Raw genomic sequence first — 8,028 nt, 5'->3', positions numbered from 1 at the left:
GGACATGTTGGACATTTTTTAAGAACACCAGATTCTCTGAAAAATCTAATAACGCCGGGCTTATCCACAATTGCATTATCACCAAAGAGCAATGCTGGATGAAAAGAGATGCATTGGTTATAAAACGGAGAGAAGCACTTTTTCTTTAGGTTTTCTAGTTTCGAAAGTGAAATTAAATTGTGATTGACTGTAAGTTCATCTCAAAATGTGCAAACTGGTTTCTCTTTTTTCTTTAGAAGAAAGTTGTGTGTAATGTGTGTGCAGTCTGTACGGAGACAGCAGATAATGACTGACTCGAAGCGTTTCTGGCGCACACATGAATTCCGTTCACCTAGGCCTGGTTTTATTAACTGTAGCTTGTTATTTATTTCGCTGTTCCAAGCTGACTGCCATTGCTTCCTTGCATTATATTATAGTAATTTCATGCAATCTTTATAGGACATATTTACATTTTTAATTCGCTTGCCGCAAGCTTGAGCAGCGCACAAATCTGCTTTTTCGTTGCTTTTTATGCCGAGATGACTTGGTACTCTGCAGATTCTTATGCTTTGTCCTTGATCTATGGCTCTTGTAATGTTGTGTATGAGGTCGCCAAGCATCGGAGTTATTGCATTTATGGTATAAAGGGCTGTAAGCACACTTAGCGACTCTGTGCATATAATAATGTTGGTGAGGTTTTGATTTATCATTTTTCCTAAGGCTACAGAGATGGCGTAGCATTCAGCAGGGAAGGAAGTCCTACTATTTTATTCCAAATGCCTTCTACCGCTGCTCTTCCAACATAAGCATCCGTTTTTGCACCATTTGTGTAACAAGCTCGAAAGTAGAGAATTTTTCATCCAGTTGAAGAAATTCTTCTATTATAGCTTGTTCTGGAATTTGTTTTTTGCTAGACAGTGTAAGAGTGAAATCTCAGACATTTCAGAGAAATTGTACCATGGCGGCAGTGGACCTCGCCTTCGGGCAATATTTGGCAGTACGTCTATTACACCGAGGTTCAGGCACATCTCTTCAAATCGCAGTAGCAGCGGCCAGGTACCGTGCGGTTTATTGCTAAGGAGTGTTCTGGATGAGCACTTTTTGAATGTTTGGTGGCAGATGTGCTTTGGTAGTGAACGAATCCTTAGAATGTGGAAGACGTGAGCATCGTTCTTCTGTCTGTAAGTGATGGTTCGTTCATTTCTCCCTACAGACTGCTTATCGGCAGCGTCCTCTAGGCACCAGTGGAAAGACACACATCTATATTATGTTCGGGACAGTCGTTTAAGGTATGTTGGTCTCGCTGACCCATACACTATAGACCCATTATCCAGGGTAGAGCGCACTACAGAGCGGTAACTTTGCATCAGACGTGTTATGTCTGCTCCCCAATGTTTTCGTGATAATACTTTGATTATGTTAAGGGACTGGGAGGCTTTCTTTTCCATTGCATTTATATGGGGCAGAAAAGTGAGTTTCTTGTCAAAGGCTGAGCCTAGAAACTTGTGCGCATTTTTTACAGGTAGCTGTGTTTCGTGCACGCGTATAAATGGGTCAGCCTGTAGGCCTTGTTTGAGCGAGAACAGGATGGCCAGTTTTCTGTGTGGAAAACTGGAAACCGTTCCCATCCGCCCATGTCACTAATTTAATCATTGTAAACTGTATTTGCCTCTCGCATGTTACTAGGTTTGAGGACGCGCAGGCTATTTGAAGGTCGCCAAAATTGACTGAATGCATAATGGCCTTCGAGATTGATAGGCTAAGGATGAGCATGCAGTTCGAAGGTAATTGAGATAGACGGAATATATAATGGGATTTGGAATTATTTTGTCTAAGATATTCATTTTTATAACAAAGAGCGTTGTGTTTAAAATACATCGCTAAGGTACGCCATTTTCTTGAATGAAGTTTCTCGGGAGGTTTGAGCCTAGGCGTACGTGAAAAAGATTGGTTGAATAGGAAATTATCTAAGCAGTTTAACATCCTGCCACAGATGCCAAGCTCTGCTAGGTCGCGAAGAATCCCGAGCCTCCAGGATGTGTCGTATGCCTTCTCGAGGTCGAAGAAAAAGGCAAGACAGTGCTGCTTTTGAATAAAAGCTTCTTGGACAGTATTTTTCGGACATGAAGTTGGGGGGATTGAAGAACAAATGTAAGTCTTATATTCAGGAAACTTTCAAATGATTTGGCCAGACAGCTTGTAAGGGCTATTGGCTTATACGCCTTTTCACTGTTTACAAACACGCGCCTCTGGCGCTCACTGGCTGCTCCCACTAAACTTCCGGCGAAGAACTTCCGGCAGTGTTTTTCAGGCGGCGCGATACGGAGACTCCGACTATCCGTGCGTGTTTTGAGGCTGTGCTTACGTTCATTGTGCGTCGCTTGTACAAAAATAATGTCAAGTGATTATTTTAAGAAGCTGGACACCGAGGCGCAAGTGCGGTACCGCGCGAAACTTTCGTTCAGAGGTGAGGAGCTGCCTGACGCTCTCGACGACGACGTTGTCCGGTTCGCCTTTACATCGGGCCCACGAAATCTGCCGCCTGTGACAGTAGCAGATATTTATTTGTATCTTGTGGAAGGCGTGTGTTTTTACACGAACGAACAGTTTAAGTCTTACAAACTTGAAGATGCGTACAACGCATTCATATGCGGGAAGGTGAAGCAAGTGAAATCTTTCAAGGCGGGAGCGCACGGAGACGGCGTTGTTGTTATTGCGGCGACTGTGGAAGCCAATCAAACGCTTTCGAAGTCTTACAAGGCGTGGTGCATCGTGAAGGAGGATGCAACCATCGAAAGTGCGCATTGCACTTGCATGGCCGGGTAAGTAGGCGAATCATAATAAGAGCTACAATGCCATGAGCCTTTACCTTGCCTTATTTTTCATTTTTATGAATCAAACCACAAAGAATGGAGACTTTCCCGTTTTCGAAAATTCTGTACTAGTTGCGTTACAGCGCAGAAAAGCGCTACTGTTCGCCTAACTATGCGCGTGTAATGAAATGTTTGCCATACTGCCGTAATTCGTCATTGTAAACTTTGTTTCCTGTGCTAACAGCCGCCCGAGCGCGGCTTTATCGCTTTGCTCGCCGCATGAAGATTTGTCCAGAATTATCTCGTTTTGTTTGTGACACGCTGCCGCATCTCGGCTGTTCTAGATTGTACTTGTCATTTGTAACATGTTATCTGTAACTTTCCATACTGTCTATTTCGAGGATCGCCGAGCGCGCTTGTGATCACCGACGCATATTATTCATTCGTGGGGCGCAACTCAGCCCAATAATCCGTTTGTTCAGGCAGCTGTTATTGGTCTCCATGCAAGTCTGCTTTATTAAAGCCACTACTTTGCGACAATATTCATGTCATAGTTAGCCAGATCATTTGTCGATGCTTGACTGCATGATGATGCATTCATCCTAATCGAGTTGCCTTGTGGATGACAAAAGTCGTCAAATCTCACCCTCCAGCATTCGTTTGTACAAGGCATTTAAACTTTTTCAAGGGCCACAGTTCTCACCAATAATTACAGTTGTTTGTGAACTTTTTATTTCTCATGTTTCCTACTTATTTTTCAGCCTTGGGGAATGCTGCACACACGTGGCTGCACTCTTGTTTAGAGTTGAGGCAACTGCGCAGTATGGCCTGAATGACCCGTCCCCAACTGATGTTGCATGTAAATGGATTGAGGCATCAAAGGGAAGCACAGTAAGTCTTTGTTTTCATTCTGCCATGAACAGAGTTGTGAGCAAAATTGTAATTGACACTGAACTTTCCACAGGCAGCACCAGTCTCGGAGATTGAATTTTTTAAGCCCAAAATAGGCCGTGCACCACCCCAAGTCAGCGAGGCACCAGACTACTCAGTACCAGTGCTCACGGATGAGCAAGTGTCAAGGTTTCATCATCAAGTGAAGGTAAGGACTTCTCATTAAATAAATTTTGATACATACGTAGAGAAAGGACACACACAAAAAATGCTCACTGTTTGTGCAACTGTAAAGAACCAGATCCACTCACATTGCAAATAGGGCACTAATTCCAATACTGTTTTTTCAGGAAATTGCACCAAACACTTTGATCCTGACTTCAATCTCTGACAGCGAGGACACAGATTCTGCCCCTGAGACAGCTGCCCTGGAACCTGTACGAGTGGGCAGATGCAAGCAACTCTCTGCGAAACCGCCCCTTGCTGAAATATACCAAGACCTCGACATAGACGAGGGAAAAAAAGTGGAACTGACAGCTGCATGCTGTAGTGAAATTGAGGAAGCTACTCGAGGCCAAGAAAGGTCACCAAGATGGTTACAAGAACGTCGAGGGAGGATCACTGCCTCTGTAATGCACCGTGTCGCAGCATGCAGCACAGGTGCAGCAGGCCTTGTTGCGGAGATTATGGGATACGTGAAGACGCCTCAAGTTTCCAACCTGCGGTGGGGCTCCGAAACAGAGAAGAAAGCTGTGCAGGCATTTATAGAAACGGAGTCTCAAAAACATGTGGACTTCAGTCTTCGAGACTGTGGTCTTTTTATTGCAAGGAGCATGCCTTTTATTGGAGCATCTCCAGATGCACTAGTGTCTTGTTCATGCTGTCCAAAATCAGTACTAGAAGTGAAATGCCCTGCAACTATGAAAGATGCTTCACTGACGAAGGGCTTAACTAAACTGGCATATCTGAATGAAGACTTGCAGCTGAAGCATAACCATGCCTATTACACACAAATTCAGGCTCAAATGGCTCTAACTGGGCTGTGTCAGGCATATTTTGTGGTATTTACAGGTTCCTCTCTAACAAAAGAAATCATAAGCTTTGACGAGACATTTTGGGCAGCTACTAAACTCAAGGCAGCAAACTTTTTTTTCACCTACATATTCCCGGAACTACAGTCAATGCACATCTTCAGTCAAATCGAACGTGCAAAGAAGACATGTCACTGCCGAGGCACCAAGTTGGGCCACATTGTGGAATGCTCACTCTGTGAGGCAACGTTTCACCTCAAGTGTGTAAAACTTAGACGCACACCTCGACAATGGATTTGCACTGCATGTCAACATAATAGGCAGACTGCTGATGAGTAAGGACAAGGCCAGAGGAGCTAGTGCTGCTGCTTTTCACATTCCCTCTTTGAAGTGTACAGGGTCTGTTCGCTTTACTGAAGTCGTGTCCTCCACAACAGCTGAAAGCGTTGCCATTCAGGCAGCTCTCAAGAAGCTAGGGTCTTGTACGGCTCAACCTGTTGTTATCCTGTCGGATGAATAAAAATCTGCCCTTCAAAGGTTAGAGTGTTGGTTCCCTACTGATGCTTTGTGTCTTAGCGGTCTAAGTTTGTTGCATAATCTGAGCAGCAGAGGCTTCTCTATACGCTTCCAATGTTCAATGGGTGGCCTCGCATACAGGTCGCGCTCGCGCTAGATTATGTAATTTAGTTACTGTAGGTGCCGCTACGGTGGAGCAATTGTAGGCAGAAACCTCAAGGCTAACCCTGTAGCTTACAGCATCTCAACTTAAGCACAAGCTTTTTTTTTTTTTGCTGAACACTCCAAGTGTTATATTTTATCACATTCGAAAGGCAGATAAACACTGCTTGTTTGACAAAATATGTTCACTTCAAGGACTAATGTCGGATGCATTTGTCGGATGTGCAAACTCAAATATAATAGATTTTAAATACAGTACGCCTTCACGTCCCAAGCAGGGAACATATAAAAAAAACTGATACAGAAGCAAACACAAAGTAAAAATTTGAACACCTGCTCTGAGGACAGAATAACTATACAAGCAGAAAACAAAAAGCCCAATTCTCAACATGTGAAAACAAGCAACAGGAAATACTTAAAAACTGAGTCAAACAATATGCAGTAATTGACTGCAGAGAGTGCAAGAAAATAGAATAAACAAATGTGAAAAGATCAATGTGGGCAACATCAACAACATGAATTATTGTGTACACACAGTGCAGACACATTGGATGTAGTAGAAAAGATAAATACATGCAATGAAAAGCATGGTCACACACACATGAGCACTTGCTGTTCTATCACAGTGTGTGTACACGTAGTGCAGACACACTGGAAGTAGTCGAAAACATAAGTACACACTATGAAACTATATGCAAAGATTGTCAGTATGGTCACACGCACATGAGCATTTGCTGTTCCATCACAGCATGTCTGTATTAATGTTTCCTCACAGCACCGCACTTTCGTGGAAGAGAGTTATGAAGCACTTCTGCGCTGAGAATTCTTAATGATAGGGGTTTGCAGATTAACTAAAGCAGAGCACACCACCACCACTTTATCTATGGTTGCGAGGTTCTTGTCGCCAGTCCTCTTCACGAAATTCAAAGGCAGCACAGTCTGGAAAATTCTGAAAACTTTCAATCTTTGTATGGACCTTTCAACATGGATGCGCACGCTAGAGACTTTCCTAGACGTTGTGACCTCAGCACCAGGTAGCTGGGCACGATTCTTAGTCAGTGATGGCATGAGAAGTGTTGCACCTCGTGCAGCAAACATCTCACCGCATCTAAATCCTCGGTCAACAAGAAAAACATCCCCTTCCTTGACCTTGTCTAGGAGACCACTGCGTAGAGTAATCTCCTTGTCAGGCGTCCTGCCTCCCCATGCTTTTGATACGAAAGTTATTACTCCTGAAGGTGATATTACAACTAGTATTTTTACTGTATTATGGTGTTTGTAATGAGAATATGTCTGGCTCCTTGCTGTCATTAATATCGGCCTTTGTATGAATACTTCAGTACAATCAATGATGCCAGTTACACCATCAAAAAAAGGGTCCTGAAACGCCGCTGGCCGATTAGCTTGGAGTGTCTGTCGGGAAGGCCAGATTATCAACTTTGTCATGTTTGCAGCAAGAACATCAAGCCATGCATGAAAAATTGAACTGACAGTGGCATTTGAGATGCCAAATCTGCATGACAAATCTTGGGTAAGGAGACCCAAACGAAGTCTCATGAGTACCATGATGAGTTGTGTTTCTGCATCAAGCCATGTGGCACATGACGGCTTCCATGCTGACAGCACAAACTGCAGGAAAGCAGTGAACATGGCTGTAGATACAATCCCTGTGTAAAACGTTACTGTTTTGGCTGACTGCATTACCATTTATTTGGTTATAATAGCATGGTTTGTATGCTTGTTTTCAAGTTCACCAGCCTTTTGCTTAGCTGCTGAACACTCTTCCTCCAGAGAGGCCAAACGCTGCTTAAGCCTGCCATTCTCTTCAATAAGATGGGATATATTCTGCATGCTGAGATCAGTTTCTGTTTCCATGTGGCAATTCTCTACCACGGAAACAGTTGCAGTCGCAGATAGTGCAGTATCATCCGCGTCTTGTCCTGCGCCAGTCGTGTTGAGCCCACAGTCAAGCACACCTGGCCCAGGATTACATGCAGCAGGTCTGGATGCTTCCTTCAATCCATCCTTTCGAGCAGCGCGTTAGAACCTAGAAATTTTCTGGGCCACATTTCCCGAGGCACGATAAGGAAATATGGAGGGGACATAGTCGGGATGTGTGGGGTCAGATGATGGTTTACCTAAAGAAAGAAAAGAATGTTTGAAAATTAGTAGCCACATGTGCACTCCCAAAAAAAAACAAAAAAACTGGCTGAAATGCACCAAAGCAATATTGCCCAGGACTTCTCTAGGAAAAGGAAGAAACACTAAGGGTTCCTTGGTATGATTACATACTTTACGTTCTGCATTTGTTAGTAAGAAACTGCACAAAAATATTGAATCAAGCAAGTTGGAAGCATTTCACTTTTTTTACCAGCACTTGCAGGCGATCGAATTAATTTCTCCAGCCGCTGAGAATAGTAGAACAAAAAGTGCATCGAATGATACTCCAGCGTTTTTGGATTTCGTCCCTGTAGAAAAGTTGATGCAGCGAACGGGATCGAACACACGACCAGAAGGTTAGCAACAGACGCCTAAGAACACCAACCGAGTTAGGCATTACAACAATAAGATGCTTGGGCCCGCATCGCAGCAAAAACTGCCGCTCATAAACTAAGCATCAACTAAGCGCTCGATTA

General features: G+C 43.7%; 1 pseudogene; it reads right to left on the bottom strand.

The window, feature by feature from the left end:
* Nucleotides 1-6,190: 6,190 nt before the first annotated feature.
* LOC144119054 (uncharacterized) lies at nt 6,191-7,324 on the bottom strand (annotated as a pseudogene).
* Nucleotides 7,325-8,028: the final 704 nt, after the last annotated feature.

The sequence above is a fragment of the Amblyomma americanum genome, chromosome 2 (genome assembly GCF_052857255.1).
Source record: "Amblyomma americanum isolate KBUSLIRL-KWMA chromosome 2, ASM5285725v1, whole genome shotgun sequence".
In the NCBI taxonomy this organism is placed as follows: Eukaryota; Metazoa; Arthropoda; class Arachnida; order Ixodida; family Ixodidae; genus Amblyomma; species Amblyomma americanum.
This window is presented reverse-complemented; position numbering and strand designations above follow the sequence as displayed.